We start from the raw sequence: 17,993 nt of genomic DNA, 5'->3' as shown, positions 1-17,993 counted from the left end.
GCGCCTTTTGGCACACGTATATGATAGTCTCGCTAGCATCCATATGACAGAGAACCCAGGCCGACATGGCTAGTCGTGAACCCAAAGCGGCACAGACCTATCGGGACAGGCATACATGAATCACATCGAGCATGTCGGTCATCAGCGAGTGAATCTGGGCTGTAGCACTGGGCTAACAGGACTCCGGGGAACCCGGGCTGTAGCAGGCTAGGCAGGACTCCGGATGTCACTGCATGACATTTCCCCGTAGGGACAGACATAGGAACAAAGTGAAACACATGCCGGCCAGTCAAGTGTCCTGAGAAGTAGTGGTGGGCTAGCAGGACTCTGGTGAACCGGGCTGTAGCGGACTACTATGGCTCGAGGAACACTAGACTACATTTCCCCATAAGTAAGGCTGCCAGGGATAAACAACTAGATTGTCGGATCCCACTCATACCAAGCATTTCCATCATACACACAATATGCCCAATATGAGTACATACAACATGGCATCACAACAAAACTCTACAACTCAAGTACTTTATTTAAAGGCTCCAGAGAGCCATACATAACAAGTTCATACATGTAGGGGTCACATGACCCGACACTCAAATCATACAAGCATACAAGCACGAGCGGAAGTAAATAGTCTGAGTACAGACAATAGAAAACAACAAGGCTTCCGAAGCCTGTCTATCTACATAGGGCCCTCCATGGCCAGGATCACCACCTGGGTGGCTAGTCACTCATGGCAAGTCTTACAACAGAACCTACTATACATGCTCATTCTCAAGAAGGTGGTGGGGTTATTGCAGTAAGCTAGCTTTGACTCTTGGCTAGGCTATCCTACGGAACTCCGCTAGTAAAATAGTTTTCGCACACGAGTCCACTACTCACCAACACAATACTCCACCGGGGATTCTCCCTCTTCATCCTACAGAGGGCCATCCTCGGTACTCACACTTATATTGAGTCTTTTAGTAGTAACCATTAACTTGTCTATGAACTGTATAGGCAACCAAGTAGTCCTTTACCGCGGACGTGGCTATTCGAATAGTTTTATACCCTACAGGGGTGTACTTCTTCATACACGCTTTCACCACTTACCGTTGTTTACACGACATGTACTCGGCAACCTTCAAGCAGAGGCCCAACGAGGGTGTCGGCCACGGCCTACCTAAACACTCAAGTCTCTAGTCCAGGTACATCGCCTATCCAGGTTCCATCCGCAGGGAGTCCGGCCGAGGTTTCCACATCCGGCCCCGAACGATGTGAACAGGGTTCCCGAGACACCAAACAGGTGACTCGGTACACCGTGCCACGGTGTATCTAACGCAACATAGCCCACCCCTAGGGTCAGCGCTATGCACGGCCGCCAACACATAACCTACAAACACCAGAAACTATTTGCAACTCCTGGACAGAGTACTAGGGTATTTAAGAAGCCGAGAGGGTCAATTAAGGATCCCAATGCATGGTAGTAGCTGAATCTTAAAATCACACATACAGATCTCAGTTCTTAGGGACGGCCTCAATGAAACAACCCACCATGTACTCCTACATGGCCTCTCATCGATACCTTTACCAAAACATGTTCCACACATCCCTCACATTACCGACATAATCATTTCACTCTAGCCCATCACCCAGATGAACCAGACCTGACACAACTCTAAGCATAGCAGGCATAGCAAGGTAGGAATCACATACATGGCTCAATCAACTCCTACACATGCTAGTGGCTTTCATCTAGTTACTGTGGCAATGACAGGTCATGCAGAGGAGAAGGATTCAACTACCGTAGCACACAGCAGTTTGAATCGCGTTGTCTTAATGCAGTAAACAAGAGCAGAAGCGAGAACATGGGTTGTATGGGAATGATCAATGGGTTGCTTCCCTATTGTAGTGGTAGTAGGGTACTGCCCTTCAGACGGATACTCGGGGTTATCCTCGGAGGCAGAACCTACCACGAAAATCACACCGAACATAATCAACACATGGCAATATGCAACAATATGATGCATGCTATGACATGGCAAGATGAAAGTGTCTTGGCCTAATGCAAGCTAAAACAGATGGGGATGAACTCATTTGAATCAAAGATTCAAATGTTAGCTCATTAAACATGGACTTATTAGTGCATTACCTTATTCTGCTTAAACAGCAACGTTAACTTGTTTTGTCATGCATGAAACCATTACAGATGGATAGATTGAATTTTTATGATCATTTTTCATATACAAATCTTTGCATTTGGAGCTATGGTTGATTTTCTGTAATTTTTAGAAGTTTTGGATATTTTCTGGAATTTCCTATTTAAGAATAAATCTAGTAATTGAATTAATGCGTCAGCATGACATAGGTGTGACATCAGCGGTCAACTGGGTCGGCCAGGTCAAACCTGACTGGTGGGCCCTATCTGTCAGTGACTCAGCTAATTAACAGAGTTAAATTAACTCTAATTAACTGTTAGTGGGGCCTGGGCCCACATGTCAGTGACTGAACTAATTAAATTTAGTTAAAACTAATCCTAAACTAATTAGCAGGCCAGCCCCACCTATCATAGACTCAGGAGGGGAGTCAACCTGGGCCCACACGGGGGTCAAACAGGGTCAACTCGCCGGCGTCTAGCCGCCGGCGAGGCCAGACGCGGCGGAGCAACGCGGGATTTGCACTCCGGCGACCAAAAGGGCGGCGGAGACTATCTACGTGATGCAGGGAGGAAGCCACATCGAGTGGTGGCAGTGGGTGGAGCTGGGGTGGCCGGAAACGTCGCCGGCGACAAGTTTGGTGGCGACCGGAGCTCGGGTGAAGATGAACTAGTCGCTAGGGGGCATGGGGAGGCGCGAGTTTTGGTGCGTTGAGCTCCTGGAGATGCGGTAGGACTAGTGGACAGGGTGGCATGGCCATTGGGTGGCCGGAGTCTCGTTGGCGACGAGCTCCGCGGCGGTGCGTGCGGGTGATCTACATGCAGTCGCTACGGGGCTCGAGAGAGAGAAAGGAGAGGGTGGGGAGGTGGCTGAGCTCACGGGGGTCTCGTCGAGGCAGTCGGAGAGGCCGGGGATGAGCTGATGCGGCGGGGGCAGCGAAGGGGATCTCCGGTGGCCGGAGTTGAGGACGAGCTCGGTGCAGCGTCTCCAGGGCGAGCGAGCGCTCGGTCTCGGCCTACTCTATGTAATCGACGACGACGGAGCTCATGGACACGATGGCGCGGCGCGAGGACGAGGGAGGGTGCGGCTACGACGACGGTGCAGCGATAGGAGCGTCAGCCATGGTGGGGAATAGCGAAGGGAGAGACACATGGGGAATGGCGTGTCGAGGGGCTTCGGGGTGCGACGTGGAGGCGTCCAGGGGCGCGGGCGGCAAGCAGGTGATGCCGTGGCGAGCTCGGGCACGCCGGCGTCACCTCCCTGCCTGCCTGGCGGGGAAGAAGCAGCTGGCTGGCGCGGGCCAGCACAGTGCTGGGCCGCCAGGTGGGCCGGCGGGTGAGATAGCTGGGCCGCGCCAGGTAAGTTTCTCTCTCTCTCTCTCTCTTTCTGATTTGTTTTCCTTTTTCTATTTTTCTGCAACTGTTGGGCTTTATTAAAAATATCTAGACATCTTTCAAAATCCTGAAAATAATCAGGGGCTCTATTTAGATTATTCCCAACAGTCCACACTTATTTCCAGAATTATTTGAGCATTTAAATTATTTTATAGCATTTAAATGCCCAAATTCAAATATTTATGATTTAATTCAAAAAAATCCAGAATGTCCTAGAAAAGAGTGCACCATTTTTTCCAGGGGTTTTAGCCCAATCCAGAAATGATGAACATTTTGTGAAGGGCATTTTGGGTTCATTGAAAATAATTTTAGTAAACCCTAGTTGTTTCCAGGGGGGTGCTGGGGGTTATGTCTTCCCCATTTCAAATTTAAGAGGAATTTAAACATGATGCACACTCTAATGCTTGAACTAGCTAGGGTGTGACAACTCACCCCCACTCAAAAGAATCTCGTCCCAAGATTTAGGATCCTCCGGGAAGAAGGTGGGGTATTCGAGTCGAAGACGATCCTCCCTTTCCCAAGTGGTTTCTTTCTCGGAATGGTGTGACCATTGAACCTTGAGAAACTTGATGTTATGGCGTCGAGTGGTACGCTCGGCTTGATCAAGGATACGAACGGGATATTCCCAATAAGAGAGGTTATCTTTTAGATCAAGCGTTTCGTGGTCCACTCCACGGATAGGATCCGCGAAGCAACGCCTGAGTTGAGAAACATGGAAGACATCGTGAACCCTGGAAACATGCGAAGGTAGTTCCAATTGGTAGGCAACTTATCCTCGTTTGGCAAGAATGCGAAAGGTCCGATGTAACGAGGAGCCAATTTGCCTTTGATACCGAAACGATGGGTTCCCTTTAACGGAGTAACCCGAAGGTAAGCCTTCTCGCCGACTTCATAAGTCATGAGGTTATGTCTACGATCATATTGGCTTTTTTGACGAGATTGGGCTGTTTTCAATTTCTCATGAATAACGCGAACCTGCTCTTCTGCTTCCTGAATCATATCCGGGCCAAAGAGTTGTCTTTCCTCGGTTTCTGACCAGTTAAGAGGCGTTCGACATTTTCGTCCATAGAGAACTTCGAAAGGATCCTTGCCCAAGCTAGCTTGATAACTATTGTTATAAGAAAACTCCGCGAATGGAAGGCATTTCTCCCAACCCATTCCGAACGAGATGACAGAAGCTCGGAGCATATCTTCCAGAATTTGATTGACTCGCTCTACTTGACCACTTGATTGAGGATGGAAGGCGCTGCTAAAAGAGAGATGAGTTCCCATAGCATTTTGGAAACTTTCCCAAAATCGAGAGGTGAAGAGACTCCCACGGTCTGAGTTAATTTCCAATGGAACTCCATGAAGAGACACTATTCGGGAGATGTATAACTCAGCTAGCTGGCTAGCGGCGATACTCTCACGAACAGGTAGGAAGTCGGCTACTTTGGAAAGACGGTCGATCACAACGAAGAAGGCATTATTCCCTCTCTTGGTCCTGGGAAACCCAGTGATGAAATCCATACTGATTTTATCCCATTTCCACTCAGGAATAGCCAAAGGTTGAAGGGTGCCAGCAGGCCGTTGATGCTTTGCTTTAACACGGCGACAGACGTCGCAGCTAGCAATGTATTGAGCAATTTCTCTCTTCATCCTAGTCCACCAAAACCTCTGGCGTAGGTCTTGATACATTTTAGTACTACCGGGATGAATGGTGAGAGGGGATTCATGAGCTTCCTTAAGAATCAACTGGCGTAGATGTTGTTTCCTGGGAACCACCAAGCGGTTCTCGAAGAAGACAACACCTCGCTCATCCATGGAAAAACATTTAGCAACTCCGCTAGCGATGTTTTCCTTAATCCGAGATATGCCCTTATCATACCGCTGGGCGGTTATGATCTGATCCATAAGATTAGGCTTCGTCACCAGGGTGGATAGGAATCCTCGAGGAACAATGTGAAGATTAAGCTTATGAAATTCCTCATGGAGAAGTGGTTGAATTTGTTGTAACACCAGGTTGTTACAATAGGACTTACGACTTAGTGCATCAGCCATGACATTGGCTTTGCCCGGGGTGTAAGTTATTCCTAAGTCGTAATCCGAGATCAACTCGACCCAACGTCTTTGCCTGAGATTCAAATCTGGTTGGGTGAAGATATATTTCAAACTTTGGTGATCGGTGAAGATCTCGCATCGATTACCGAGGAGGTAATGTCGCCAAGTTTTAAGTGCATGGACTACAGCTGCAAGCTCTAGATCATCTGTGGGATAGTTTTCCTCATGTGGGTGTAATTGCCGTGAAGCATAGGCAATTACCTGACGATCCTGCATGAGTATGCAACCTAGTCCTTGTCGCGAGGCGTCGCAATAGATAACAAAGTCCTTGGAGAAATCTGGTGGTACCAGTACGGGAGCAGATGTCAGGCGTCTTTTCAGTTCCTGAAAGCTGAACTCGCACTGTGGAGTCCACTCAAACTTTTTATCTTTCTTGAGGAGTTGTAGGATCGAAAGTATGTCTAGAGGGGGGTGATTAGACTACTTGACCAAATAAAAACTTAGCCTTTTCCCAATTTTAGTTCTTGGCAGATTTTAGCTATTTTAGGACAAGTCAAGCAATCATCACGCAATTCAAGAAAGCATGCAAAGAGTATATTGGCAGCGGAAAGTAAAGCATGCAACTTGCAAGAATGTAAAGGGAAGGGTTTGGAGAATTCAAACGCAATTGGAGACACGGATGTTTTTCCCGTGGTTCGGATAGGTGGTGCTATCCTACATCCACGTTGATGGAGACTTCAACCCACGAAGGGTAACGGTTGCGTGAGTCCACGGAGGGCTCCACCCACGAAGGGTCCACGAAGAAGCAACCTTGTCTATCCCACCATGGCCATCGCCCACGAAGGACTTGCCTCACTAGCGGTAGATCTTCACGAAGTAGGCGATCTCCTTGTCCTTACAAACTCCTCGGTTCAACTCCACAATCTTGTCGGAGGCTCCCAAGTGACACCTAGCCAATCTAGGAGACACCACTCTCCAAGAAGTAACAAATGGTGTGTTGATGATGAACTCCTTGCTCTTGTGCTTCAAATGATAGTCTCCCCAACACTCAACTCTCTCTCACAGGATTTGGATTTGGTGGAAAGAAGATTTGAGTGGAAAGCAACTTGGGGAAGGCTAGAGATCAAGATTCATATGGTAGGAATGGAATATCTTGGCCTCAACACATGAGTAGGTGGTTCTCTCTCAGAACATATGAGTTGGAAGTGTAGATGTGTTCTGATGGCTCTCTCCACGAGTGAAGAGGTGGAGGGGTATATATAGCCTCCACACAAAATCCAACCGTTACACACAATTTACCAATCTCGGTGGGAACGAATCAACAAACTCGGTCGGACCGAAATAGTAAACCTAGTGACCGTTAGAGATTTTCAGTGGGACTGACATGCAACTCGGTAGGACCGATATGGTTAGGGTTAGGGCATAACGTAATCTTGGTGAGACCGATTACACAAACTCAGTGAGACCGATTTGGTAATAAGCTAACCAGAGGGTTGGTCAGGAAAACTCGGTGGGACCGATTCGCTCTTCTCGGTGAGACCTAAATGTTACGGAAAGGAAACAGTGAGTTTACATTGTAATCTCGGTGGGACTGATCCGCTCTTCCGGTGAGACCGAAAAGTTACGAAAAGGAAACAGAGAAATTGCAATCCCATCTCGGTGAGACCGAGATACCTATTGGTAGAACCGATTTGTTTAGGGTTTGGCAATGGCTATGACAAGTGAAACTCGGTGGCGCCGGGTTGAAAGAATCGGTAGGGCCGAGTTTGGCTTTGGGTTTTGGTCAAATGTGGATATGGGAAAGTAGCTGAGGATTTTGGAGCATATCATTAAGCACATGAAGCAAGAGGCTCATTAAGCAACACCTCATCCCTCCTTGGACTCAATGTGATCTTGGACCACTAAAATGTAAAATGAAGAGTCTTGAGCATATGAGCTAGAGCCAATCCTTTGTCCTTAGCATTTTGAGGGTTCCACTTTCACCATCCATGTCATGCCAATCATTGAGCTTTCCTGAAATGATCATCTTGGAATAGCATTAGCTCAATGAGCTATATGTTGTTATGAATTACCAAAACCACCTAGGGATAGTTGCACTTTCAATCTCCCCCTTTTTGGTAATTGATGACAACATATAGATCAAAGCTTCGACAAATAATAATAAGAATGAAATATATCGTTGCTTTGAGAAGTATGTGATAAGTAAGAGCTCCCCCTAAATTTGTGCATATTTAAAATTTGCTTTGGACTGCAAATGCACAAAGAGTTAGAGTCATGGGTTACTCTTCCATGTCACATACATCTTGGTGGAGCGCTCAAAAAGATAAGAATGAAATACATGCACTCATCACCAAAGTAAGTGAATGATCACATAAGATAGATAAGATATATCAAGCATGCATAAGTGTAGCTTATGATCAAACACATGATCATCAATGTCTCACAAGCATATCAAAGTATCTCAACCAGAAGCAAACAAAGTTTGAAAAAAGCACCAAATAAAGCAAGAGAGAATAAAGGCAACACTCTCTCTCTCTCTCGAAGCCTATGATCTATACATTTTTCTCCCCCTTTGGCAACAAGTTACCAAAAAGTTCCTAGAAAATGCATAGTGCTAGATCGAATCTCAGGCTTGATCTTCTGGTGGTGGTGGAGTCTGGATCACTCCAAGGACGAAGCCTTCTGTAGACGTGGTTGGAGCTGGAGCTGAAGTAGATGCTGGAGCTGGTTGGGCTGGTGCTGTGGCTGGAGCTGCGGTGGTGGCTCTGGTGTCAGGAACTGGCACTGCAGTCGACCTCTGAGCTCGTGGCACTCTGGCAAATGCATCAGTTGTAGTCTTCCCTCTCCTCTCCTGCATGTCATCTTGAAGTTGCTCCACTGCAGACTGAATCTCTGTTACTTTACATCCATGTCATAGAACTTTTGTTCTATGATCCTCTCTAAGCTCACCTGATTCTGAGTGAGGGTGGCCAGTCCTTTCTCAATCCTCAGTGTGGATGCAATCAAGTAACTAAGCTGCTCTTGCTTGTTTTTCAGGAAATACTCAGATGCCTCCTCTTGAGTTGGCATCTTGGCAGCTTTCTCCTTCCTTGCCTTCTCCTTCTGTGCTTGAGCGTGAACTGATGATGGTTCATTTTCATTCATCACAACTTCATTATCTTCAAAATCTGGATGAATAAGCAAATGTTCCTTGTCCAATAGGTATATGCCTGTGCCCATCTTGGAGTTAATTAGCTCCTGGATCTGAGGGGCATAACCACAGCTCCTCTTCTGATCTGCTGCAGTTCTCTTGATGGTCTCTACCATGAGGCTCATGACTTTGAATTTCTGTGGCACATCAAAGATATGAAGCAAGTTGATTGCATGGCCTCTGATAATCTTGTGATCACCTGACTTGGGCAACATAGTGTGCCTCAAAATCCAATTGATAGTTGGCAACCCTGACAGAAGATAATGTACAGACCCAAACTTGAAAGTATCAAGTGCCTTGTTTGGAATTTCCTTGTACATGTTGGACATAGAGTTGTGGTCCATCTTCTTCTTGGCATATATGTCTAAGTCATCCTCATGCTCCTCTGGGGCATTGATAAGCTGTGCCCACTCAGCAACTGTTGATTGGTACCTCGTACCTTCAGACATCCACACAATCCTTCCATCTGGATAGAAGTGTGTTGTGGAGTAGAACTGCATGATCAGCTCTTCATTCCACTTTGTGAGCTTCTGCCCAACAAAGTCAGCTACCCCACAAACTTTGAAGCTGTCTTGCACTCCAGGATAGTGCTCTTCATTGTCCTTGATGTACTCCCAGTCTACCCATCTCATGTCACAAACGATAGGCTTCTTATCAAGCAAAACTTTCTCATAGAAGTCCTGCTGTTCCTTTGTGTGGAACCTGTAGTCGACAGCAGTTCTTCTCCTTGAAGCATACGGGTCTGCTTCTCTCCACTTCCTCAGCCCTGAATTTCTTATGATTTTCATGTCCTCACCCACAGGATGAGCATCATTATGGTCTGGGATCTTGGGCTTTAACTTCCTAAGCACTTGTCCTTCTTCTTCTTCTCCAATGTCAGGCACTGGGGCCTTGTTCTTTTTGGTAGATGGTATGCTCCTTGTGTTCCTCTTTGGAGCTGTCTTGGCCTTTGATGCAGCCTTGGGTGCTTCCTTGGGCTTGGATGCAGTAGCCCCTGATCTTATAGCATCACCCATCAGCTTTGGTATCTTATAGCAACCTCTTCTTCCTCTTCCTCTTCAGAATCTCTCATGATTGAGGATCTCCCAAGCACTCTAGCAATGGTCTTTTTGATCCTCTCCTTCCTCTTCTTCCCTTCTGCAGCAGCCTCTTTGGGTGCAGGCTTTTCAGGAATCTGAGTTGAGGCTCTGGCCTTTGGAATAGGCTGCCTACCTGCTGGCCTTTTAATTTTCAATCCTGGCTTTGTGCTTTGAGCTGAGCCATATTCCTTCTTGAGCACAACTTTCTTGGAAGTGGCTTCTTCTTCTGCCACATAGTCCTCATCCTTTGATTCTGAGGTTCTTTTCTTCCTTTGTCTGGTGGCAGCTTTTGGCAAGTTACTAGGAGTGCTCCTGCTGCCTTCATCTGAAGAACTGGAGGGACTAGTGCCCTCACTCATGTGCACTTGCTGCTCTGACAGGTTTTGGCTATCACTCTGATCTGACATGATGAACAAGCTGACTGCTGACCCTGTGAAGAGTTTATAGATGAGGTAGAATAGATGAGCATCACAAAATGCAGAGATTTTTGCAAAAGAATGATTCAAAATCTTAGTTTTAGTTTCCCACAGAAATCATTTCGGATCTACCGATTTTTAAACTCGGTGATACCGAAGAAGTTTTGGAACCTAAACTAGTGAACTCGGTCAGACCGAGTCACAGTTCGGTGGCACCGAGACTGCTAGGCTTTCACAAAGTTCCAAAATCGGTCACACCGATTAGTAATTCTCGGTCAGACCGAGTCTCACTTGTGCAATGGCATGAGCCAAATTGGTGGGACCGAGTTTTTCAACTCGGTGGGTCCGAGATGGTTTCGGCGGAAACCTAACCCTAAAGTTTTCGAATCAATCTTATTCTACGAATGCATTGACTGGATAGGAGTGTTTCAATCGTGGCTAGAAACAATAAGATCACAATGTGCTAGGAATCAGATTGGGGATAGCACAAAGATCGAGTCCATACCCTAGTTTGGCGGAGACTCGCTACGGCGGCAATGGCGGGGTTGAATTCCGTTGATGGCAATGGAGACCAGCGGCTGGCGGCGAGGAGATGATCCAGAGACCACGTTGGCAGAGCGAGCTATCACGCAGGCGAAGGGGTTCGGAGAAATTTCCAAATTTTTTCCCGTGCCTATATATAGCCTGACCCTATCGGTGTGACCGAGTGGGACAACTCGGTGGCATCGAGATGCAAAACTGTATACAGCTATTGCTACTCGGTGTGACCGAATGGTTCAAATCGGTTGCACCGAGATCGAAAATTCAGATCAACTTAATGATCTCGGTAGGACCGAAAGTAGGATATCGGTCAGACCGAGAATCACAAAGAGGTTTTGGAAGTTGAAGTCTATGACGAATCGGGGACTCCGAGTGCTCCTCACACAGAGTGATTCGAATCTGACTTGATCAAATTTTGTGATGTAGCATGAATAGAGTTTGAGACGAGAAAAGCATAGATAGCTAGAGGAGGTTCTTAGGCATTCTTGTTCATCCACTTGGCAAAAGGAAATAAAACCAAACAATCAAAACAACAAGTGGATGTCCTCGAATGAGTAAAATATGCAACCAACATGCTCACACAATAAAATGGCAATTGAAATATGTGACAAAGCATGCACAACCAATTCTAGCATCTATTAAGCAATTGACGATGACTAGGTCATCTATATATGAGTATATTGACTTCGGAGTCAAGTGAGAACACTTGATCATTGGTCATACTCATCGTTTAAGCTCAAGTGGGGTTACCACTTTTACATAAAGCATTGTTGTGTTCACATCTTTGGAGTTGCTTTAGCTCAAGTCTTAGAGTAAAGCTCCCCCTAGATGTGATATCCCCCCTAAGAGGGATGAACTAACCTTGGGTTTTGTCGATGATGACTTCATGTAGATGTGGAAGATGTGGATGCTCAATGTTGATGTAGATCACTTGGAGCTATCCATTTGAGTGAATTGCACTTTCAATACCTACATGGGTTAGTCCCACAAGGAAGAAACAAGGATATCCATAGACATAGAGTGATGCACACACAAGATGATGTCCATGAAAACTTTTAGGTTACCTTGTCCCTTGTCTTACCAACAAGAGGGTTTGTGACTCCTTGAACTAGTGCAAGATGTGGAAGTTGATTGCACTTGTTCTTGCCAAAATGATAAGAGTGAAGTATGTTGGCGGAGTCACCCTCAAGAACTCTCTAGTTCTTCTTCTTTTGGATCCACACCATCTTGATGGGAATCCTTGGAGTTGTAGTCGTACTTGATGAAGTGGAACTTGAAGTGGTCTTGGGAATCCACTTGACTAAGGTCTTAGGAGCTTCTTCAAATACATCAATTTCCTCTTGAAGCTTGTCCTTGCCTTTTTGCTTGTAGTCTTGTGCTGGAAGATCATCTTGAGCTTGTGTCCCCTTGAAGGAAGTAGGATCATACTTCCTTTGTTGAGGAACAAACTTTGTCTTGGGGTATTGATCTTCTTCCCACTCAACTCCATTGGCATTGAACTTTCGTTCAAAACCAACACCTTGATTCTTCCGGTGCCTTCCTTGCTTGCGCACAATTTCCTCGAATTGCTTACTCCCGGCAAGGCTTTTGTACACTCCTTTCTCTATAATTCCCTTCAATAAGCTATTTTCTTGCTCAAGTGTTACTTGGCTAAGAGAATCATTAGTGGAATCAAGAGAACTACTAGAAGCAACAATATTGGATTTAGCATGATCATTGTTACTACTAGAGGAAGAATCTTTCTTGTTCTTGTTACTAGACTTGACATGAGGCATGTAAGTGGATAAGAGTAAACGCTTGGCAATGTAAGAAGAACTTTTCTTGCGGATATCATCATTGATTGCCTTTAAAAACTCATGCTCTTGCTCAAGATTGAGCTTTTCAAAGCGTAACTTCTCATGAGCTCTTAAAAGTTCTCGATGATCTTCGAAGATAGTTTCATGAGCTAACTTAAGAGTGTTTAGTTCTTTAGTTAGAGCCTCAATCTTCTCCTTATCATTGTCATTCGTTTTATCTTGATTAGCATGATTAATTGACGTTTCATCATAGTATTCATCACTAGAGTTGTCAACAAGTAAATCATCATCACCTAACAAGTCATCTTCATCACTATTAAAATCAACATACTCGGGGTGTGTTACCTTAGGACCTTTGGCCATGAAGCATCTTCCAATTCCTTCATTTGGTGAGTCAAATATGTCGTAGGAGTTGGTTGACACAAGTGCTAGACCGGCAACACCTTCATCTTGAGTATATTCGGAATCGGAGTGATAACTTCTCTTGGAGTGGTTGGCGGAGTCAGAGCCGGATACCCATTCACCAACATGAGCTTGATGTCTTCGTTTTGTGTAGCTCCTTGATGATTTTTCCTTCCTTTCCGAATCCTTGCTTCTCCGTGAGTGTCTTCGTTCATAACGATCATCTCTACTCCTTCTCTCTCTTGGTGGTGATTCTTCTCTTTTGCTTCTTCTTTTTGGAGAGTCTTCTCTTCTCTTGTAGGGAGCCGTACACTCATTGGAATAGTGTCCGGGTCTTCCACAATTGTAGCAGTTTCGCTCTCGACTAGAAGATCTTTTGTCATTGTAGGACCTTGACTTGGAGCTTCTATCTTTGCTTCTACTCTTGTAGAACTTGTTGAAGTTTTTCACCATTAAGCTCAATTCTTCATTGAAGTTTTGTTTCTCACTTGATGACGTAGGGGCTTCACATGAGGCTTTGTAGGCACCACTTGATTTGTTGTGAAATTCCTCTTTATCCTTAAGTGACATCTCATGAGCAACAATTCTTCCAATTACCTCCGTTGGCTTGAGATCTTTGTAATTGGGAATCATTTGGATCAATGTGCACACAGTATCATATTTTCCATCCAAGGCTCTTAGAATCTTCTTGATGATGAATCTATCGGTCATCTCTTCACTTCCTAAGCCGGCAATCTCATTTGTGATGAGAGCAAGCCTTGAGTACATTTCAGCGACACCTTCACCATCCTTCATTTTGAACTTGTCAAGTTCACTTTGAAGCACATCCAATTTGGATTCCTTGACGGAGTCGGTACCTTCGTGCATATCAATCAAAGTGTCCCAAATTTCCTTTGCATTCTCAAGATGGCTGATTTTGTTGAATTCTTTGGGGCACAATCCGTTGAAGAGAATATCACAAGCTTGAGAATTGTATTGCAACATCTTCAACTCATCTGCGGTAGCTTCACGGTTTGGTTCTCTCCCATCAAAGAAGTCACCTTGCAAACCAACACACACAATAGCCCAAACGGCGGGGTTATGTCCAAGAATATGCATTTCCATTTTATGCTTCCAACTAGCAAAATTAGTACCATCAAAGTAAGGACCTCTACGGTGATAATTTCCCTCGCTAGACGCCATACTCTCCTAGGTTTTGAAACCAAGGCTATGACCACCAAAAGCTATGGAAATCAAAGCAAATGGAAACATGGCTCTGATACCACTTGTAGGATCGAAAGTATGTCTAGAGGGGGGTGATTAAACTACTTGACCAAATAAAAACTTAGCCTTTTCCCAATTTTAGTTCTTGGAATATTTTAGATATTTTAGGACAAGTCAAGCAATCATCACGCAATTCAAGCAAGCATGCAAAGAGTATATTGGCAGCGGAAAGTAAAGCATGCAACTTGCAAGAATGTAAAGGGAAGGGTTTGGAGAATTCAAACGCAATTGGAGACACGGATGTTTTTCCCATGGTTCGGATAGGTGGTGCTATCCTACATCCACATTGATGGAGACTTCAACCCACGAAGGGTAACGGTTGCGTGAGTCCACGGAGGGCTCCACCCACGAAGGGTCCACAAAGAAGCAACCTTGTCTATCCCACCATGGCCATCGCCCACGAAGGACTTGCCTCACTAGCGATAGATCTTCACGAAGTAGGCGATCTCCTTGTCCTTACAAACTCCTCGGTTCAACTCCACAATCTTGTCGGAGGCTCCCAAGTGACACCTAGCCAATCTAGGAGACACCACTCTCCAAGAAGTAACAAATGGTGTGTTGATGATGAACTCCTTGCTCTTGTGCTTCAAATGATAGTCTCCCCAACACTCAACTCTCTCACACAGGATTTGGATTTGGCGGAAAGAAGATTTGAGTGGAAAGCAACTTGGGGAAGGCTAGAGATCAAGATTCATATGGTAGGAATGGAATATCTTGGCCTCAACACATGAGTAGGTGGTTCTCTCTCAGAACATATGAGTTGGAAGTGTAGATGTGTTCTGATGGCTCTCTCCACGAGTGAAGAGGAGGTGGAGGGGTATATATAGCCTTGACACAAAATCCAACCGTTACACATAATTTACCAATCTCGGTGGGACCGAATCAACAAACACGGTCAGACCGAAATAGTAAACCTAGTGACCGTTAGAGATTTTCGGTGGGACTGACATGCAACTCGGTAGGACCGATATGGTTAGGGTTAGGGCATAACGTAATCTCGGTGAGACCGATTACACAAACTCGGTGAGACCGATTTGGTAATAAGCTAACCAGAGGGTTGGTCAGGCAAACTCGGTGGGACCGATTCGCTCTTCTCGGTGAGACCGAAATGTTACGAAAAGGAAACAGTGAGTTTACATTGCAATCTCGATGGGACCGATCCGCTCTTTCGGTGAGACCGAAAAGTTACGAAAAGGAAACAGAGAAATTGCAATCCCATCTCGGTGAGACCGAGATCCCTATCGATAGAACCGATTTGCTTAGGGTTTGGCAATGGCTATGACAAGTGAAACTCGGTGGCGCCGGGTTGAAAGAATCGGTAGGGCCGAGTTTGGCTTTGGGTTTAGGTCAAATGTGGATATGGGAAAGTAGCTGAGGATTTTGGAGCATATCATTAAGCACATGAAGCAAGAGGCTCATTAAGCAACACCTCATCCCTCCTTGATAGTATTGGCTTTTCCTATGGACTCAATGTGATCTTGGACCACTAAAATGTAAAATGAAGAGTCTTGAGCATATGAGCTAGAGCCAATCTTTGTCCTTAGCATTTTGAGGGTTCCACTTTCACCATCCATGCCATGCCAATCATTGAGCTTTCCTGAAATGATCATCTTGGAATAGCATTAGCTTAATGAGCTATATGTTGTTATGAATTACCAAAACCACCTAGGGATAGTTGCACTTTTAGGAGTTCAGTTAGAGGTTTGGCAACCTTGGAGAAATTCTCGACGAAGCGGCGGCAATAGCTCGCTAAGCCAAGGAAGCTCTGAACTTGCTTGGCCGTCTCAGGTGGAGTCCAATCAAGGACAGCTTGAACTCGCTCGGGATTGACAGCAATACCCTTACCAGAGATTACATGGCCTAGATAGGTCACTTCTGGCAACCAAAATTCACACTTCGAGAATTTGGCATAAAGGCGATGCTCTCGAAGTTTTCATCAATACCAGCCTTAGATGTTCGGCATGTTCCTCTTCATTCTTGGAGTAGATGAGTATGTCATCGAGGTATACTACGACGAATTTATCCAAATACTCCATGAAGACCGAGTTCATTAACCGGGAGAAGGTGGTCGGGGCATTGATTAAACTGAAGGACATAATGGTGTACTCGTATTGGCCATAACGAGTAACAAAGGCCGTTTTGGGAATGTCCCCGTTTCTAATTTTGATTTGATGGTAGCCCAACCTCAAATCCATCTTGGAAAACACTAAGGACCCAGCGAGCTGGTCATACAGATCGTTGATCCTGGGAAGCGGATACTTATTCTTGATGGTGTCCAAGTTGACAGGTCGGTAATCTACAACCATTCAATCCGTTCCATCCTTCTTCTTGACGAAGAGGACGGGGCAAGCCCAAGGAGAGGAACTAGGACGGATGAAACCCTTTTTCAAGGACTCATCGAGTTGGTTCTTAAGCTCGGCTAGTTCTAAGGGTGCCATCTTGTAGGGTCTTCTAGAAATTGGAACGGTTCCTGGAACAGGGTCTATCACAAACTCGACATCCATGTCAGGTGGAACACCTGGTAGTTCTTCTGGAAAGACATCCGGAAAGTCTCGGACTACCGAAACATCTTCAAGGTCTGGAAGGGGGTTGGCATTTAGGGAGTAAAGTTGGCGCTTGGCCACTCGAGTTAAGACATTGACTATCTTGCCCGATGAATGAGTAAGTTGAACGGTTCTAGTGGCACAATCAGTCTTAGCATAATGAGCTGACATCCAGTCCATACCCAAGATGATGTTTATGTCCGAGGACTTGAGATCTATTAAGGATGCAAGGAAGACAAGTCTATCAACAAGAATTTCGTTCCCATGGCTTACTCTAGAAGTTTGCCATTTGGAACTCGGAGTTTTAATTACCATAGAAGTGGGCATGTCACAGAATGTCGTGTTATGCAATCGAGCATAGTTCTCGGATATGAATGAATGAGATGCTCCAGTATCAAAAAGAACAGATGCCGGATGGCAGTTAACAAGGAGCGTACCAAGGACGGCGTTAGGATCCTCATGAGCCTCCTCGGCTGAAACATAGTTGACATGGCCACGTGTAGTAGTGACCGGCTTGGCATAGAATGTCTTTCCCGCGGGCTTACCACGGCCAACGGACTTTCCAGTTTGATTGGGGTTGTTGTTCTGGGGACACTCTCGGCTATAGTGACCCGGCTCTCCACACTTGAAGCATTTTACCACATTGGGGCGTGGAGCAGCATTAGCAGCGGGGCCACCATAGGGCTTGGGCGGTGCAAACTGCTGGTTGGGACGAGGCGCCTCAAAGGATGGCCTCGGAATAAACCTGGGTGGCAGTGCCGTGCTTGGAATCCACACCCGGCGCTTCTGAGATCCAGAGCCGGATGAAGAGCCAAAATCACGGGAGTGCTTGCGTGAAGCGTCATAATCAGTCTGGCCTGTCTCAGCGCTGATGGCTTTATTGACCAACTTCTGAAAGGATGTGCACTTGTGCAGACGAAGATCGCGGCGAAGCTCAGGGCTAAGTCCCTTGCGGAACCTTGCCTGCTTCTTAGCGTCAGTAGATACCTCTTCAGGGGCATAATGTGCCAGATTCCCAAATTCATGACTATATGCATCCACAGTCAGTCTTCCTTGGGTGAAATTGCAGAACTCCTCCCTCTTGCGATCTATGAGACCTTCCGGAATGTGATGCTCATGGAAAGCCTCACTGAATTCAGCCCAAGTAGTAGTTTGGCCGACCGAGCGCATAGCTTCGAAGTTTTCCCACCAAAGTCTA

Source organism: Triticum urartu, chromosome 1A (assembly GCF_056163025.1).
Source record: "Triticum urartu cultivar PI428250 chromosome 1A, HENAU_Tu73, whole genome shotgun sequence".
Lineage (NCBI taxonomy): Eukaryota > Viridiplantae > Streptophyta > Magnoliopsida > Poales > Poaceae > Triticum > Triticum urartu.
This window is presented reverse-complemented; position numbering follows the sequence as displayed.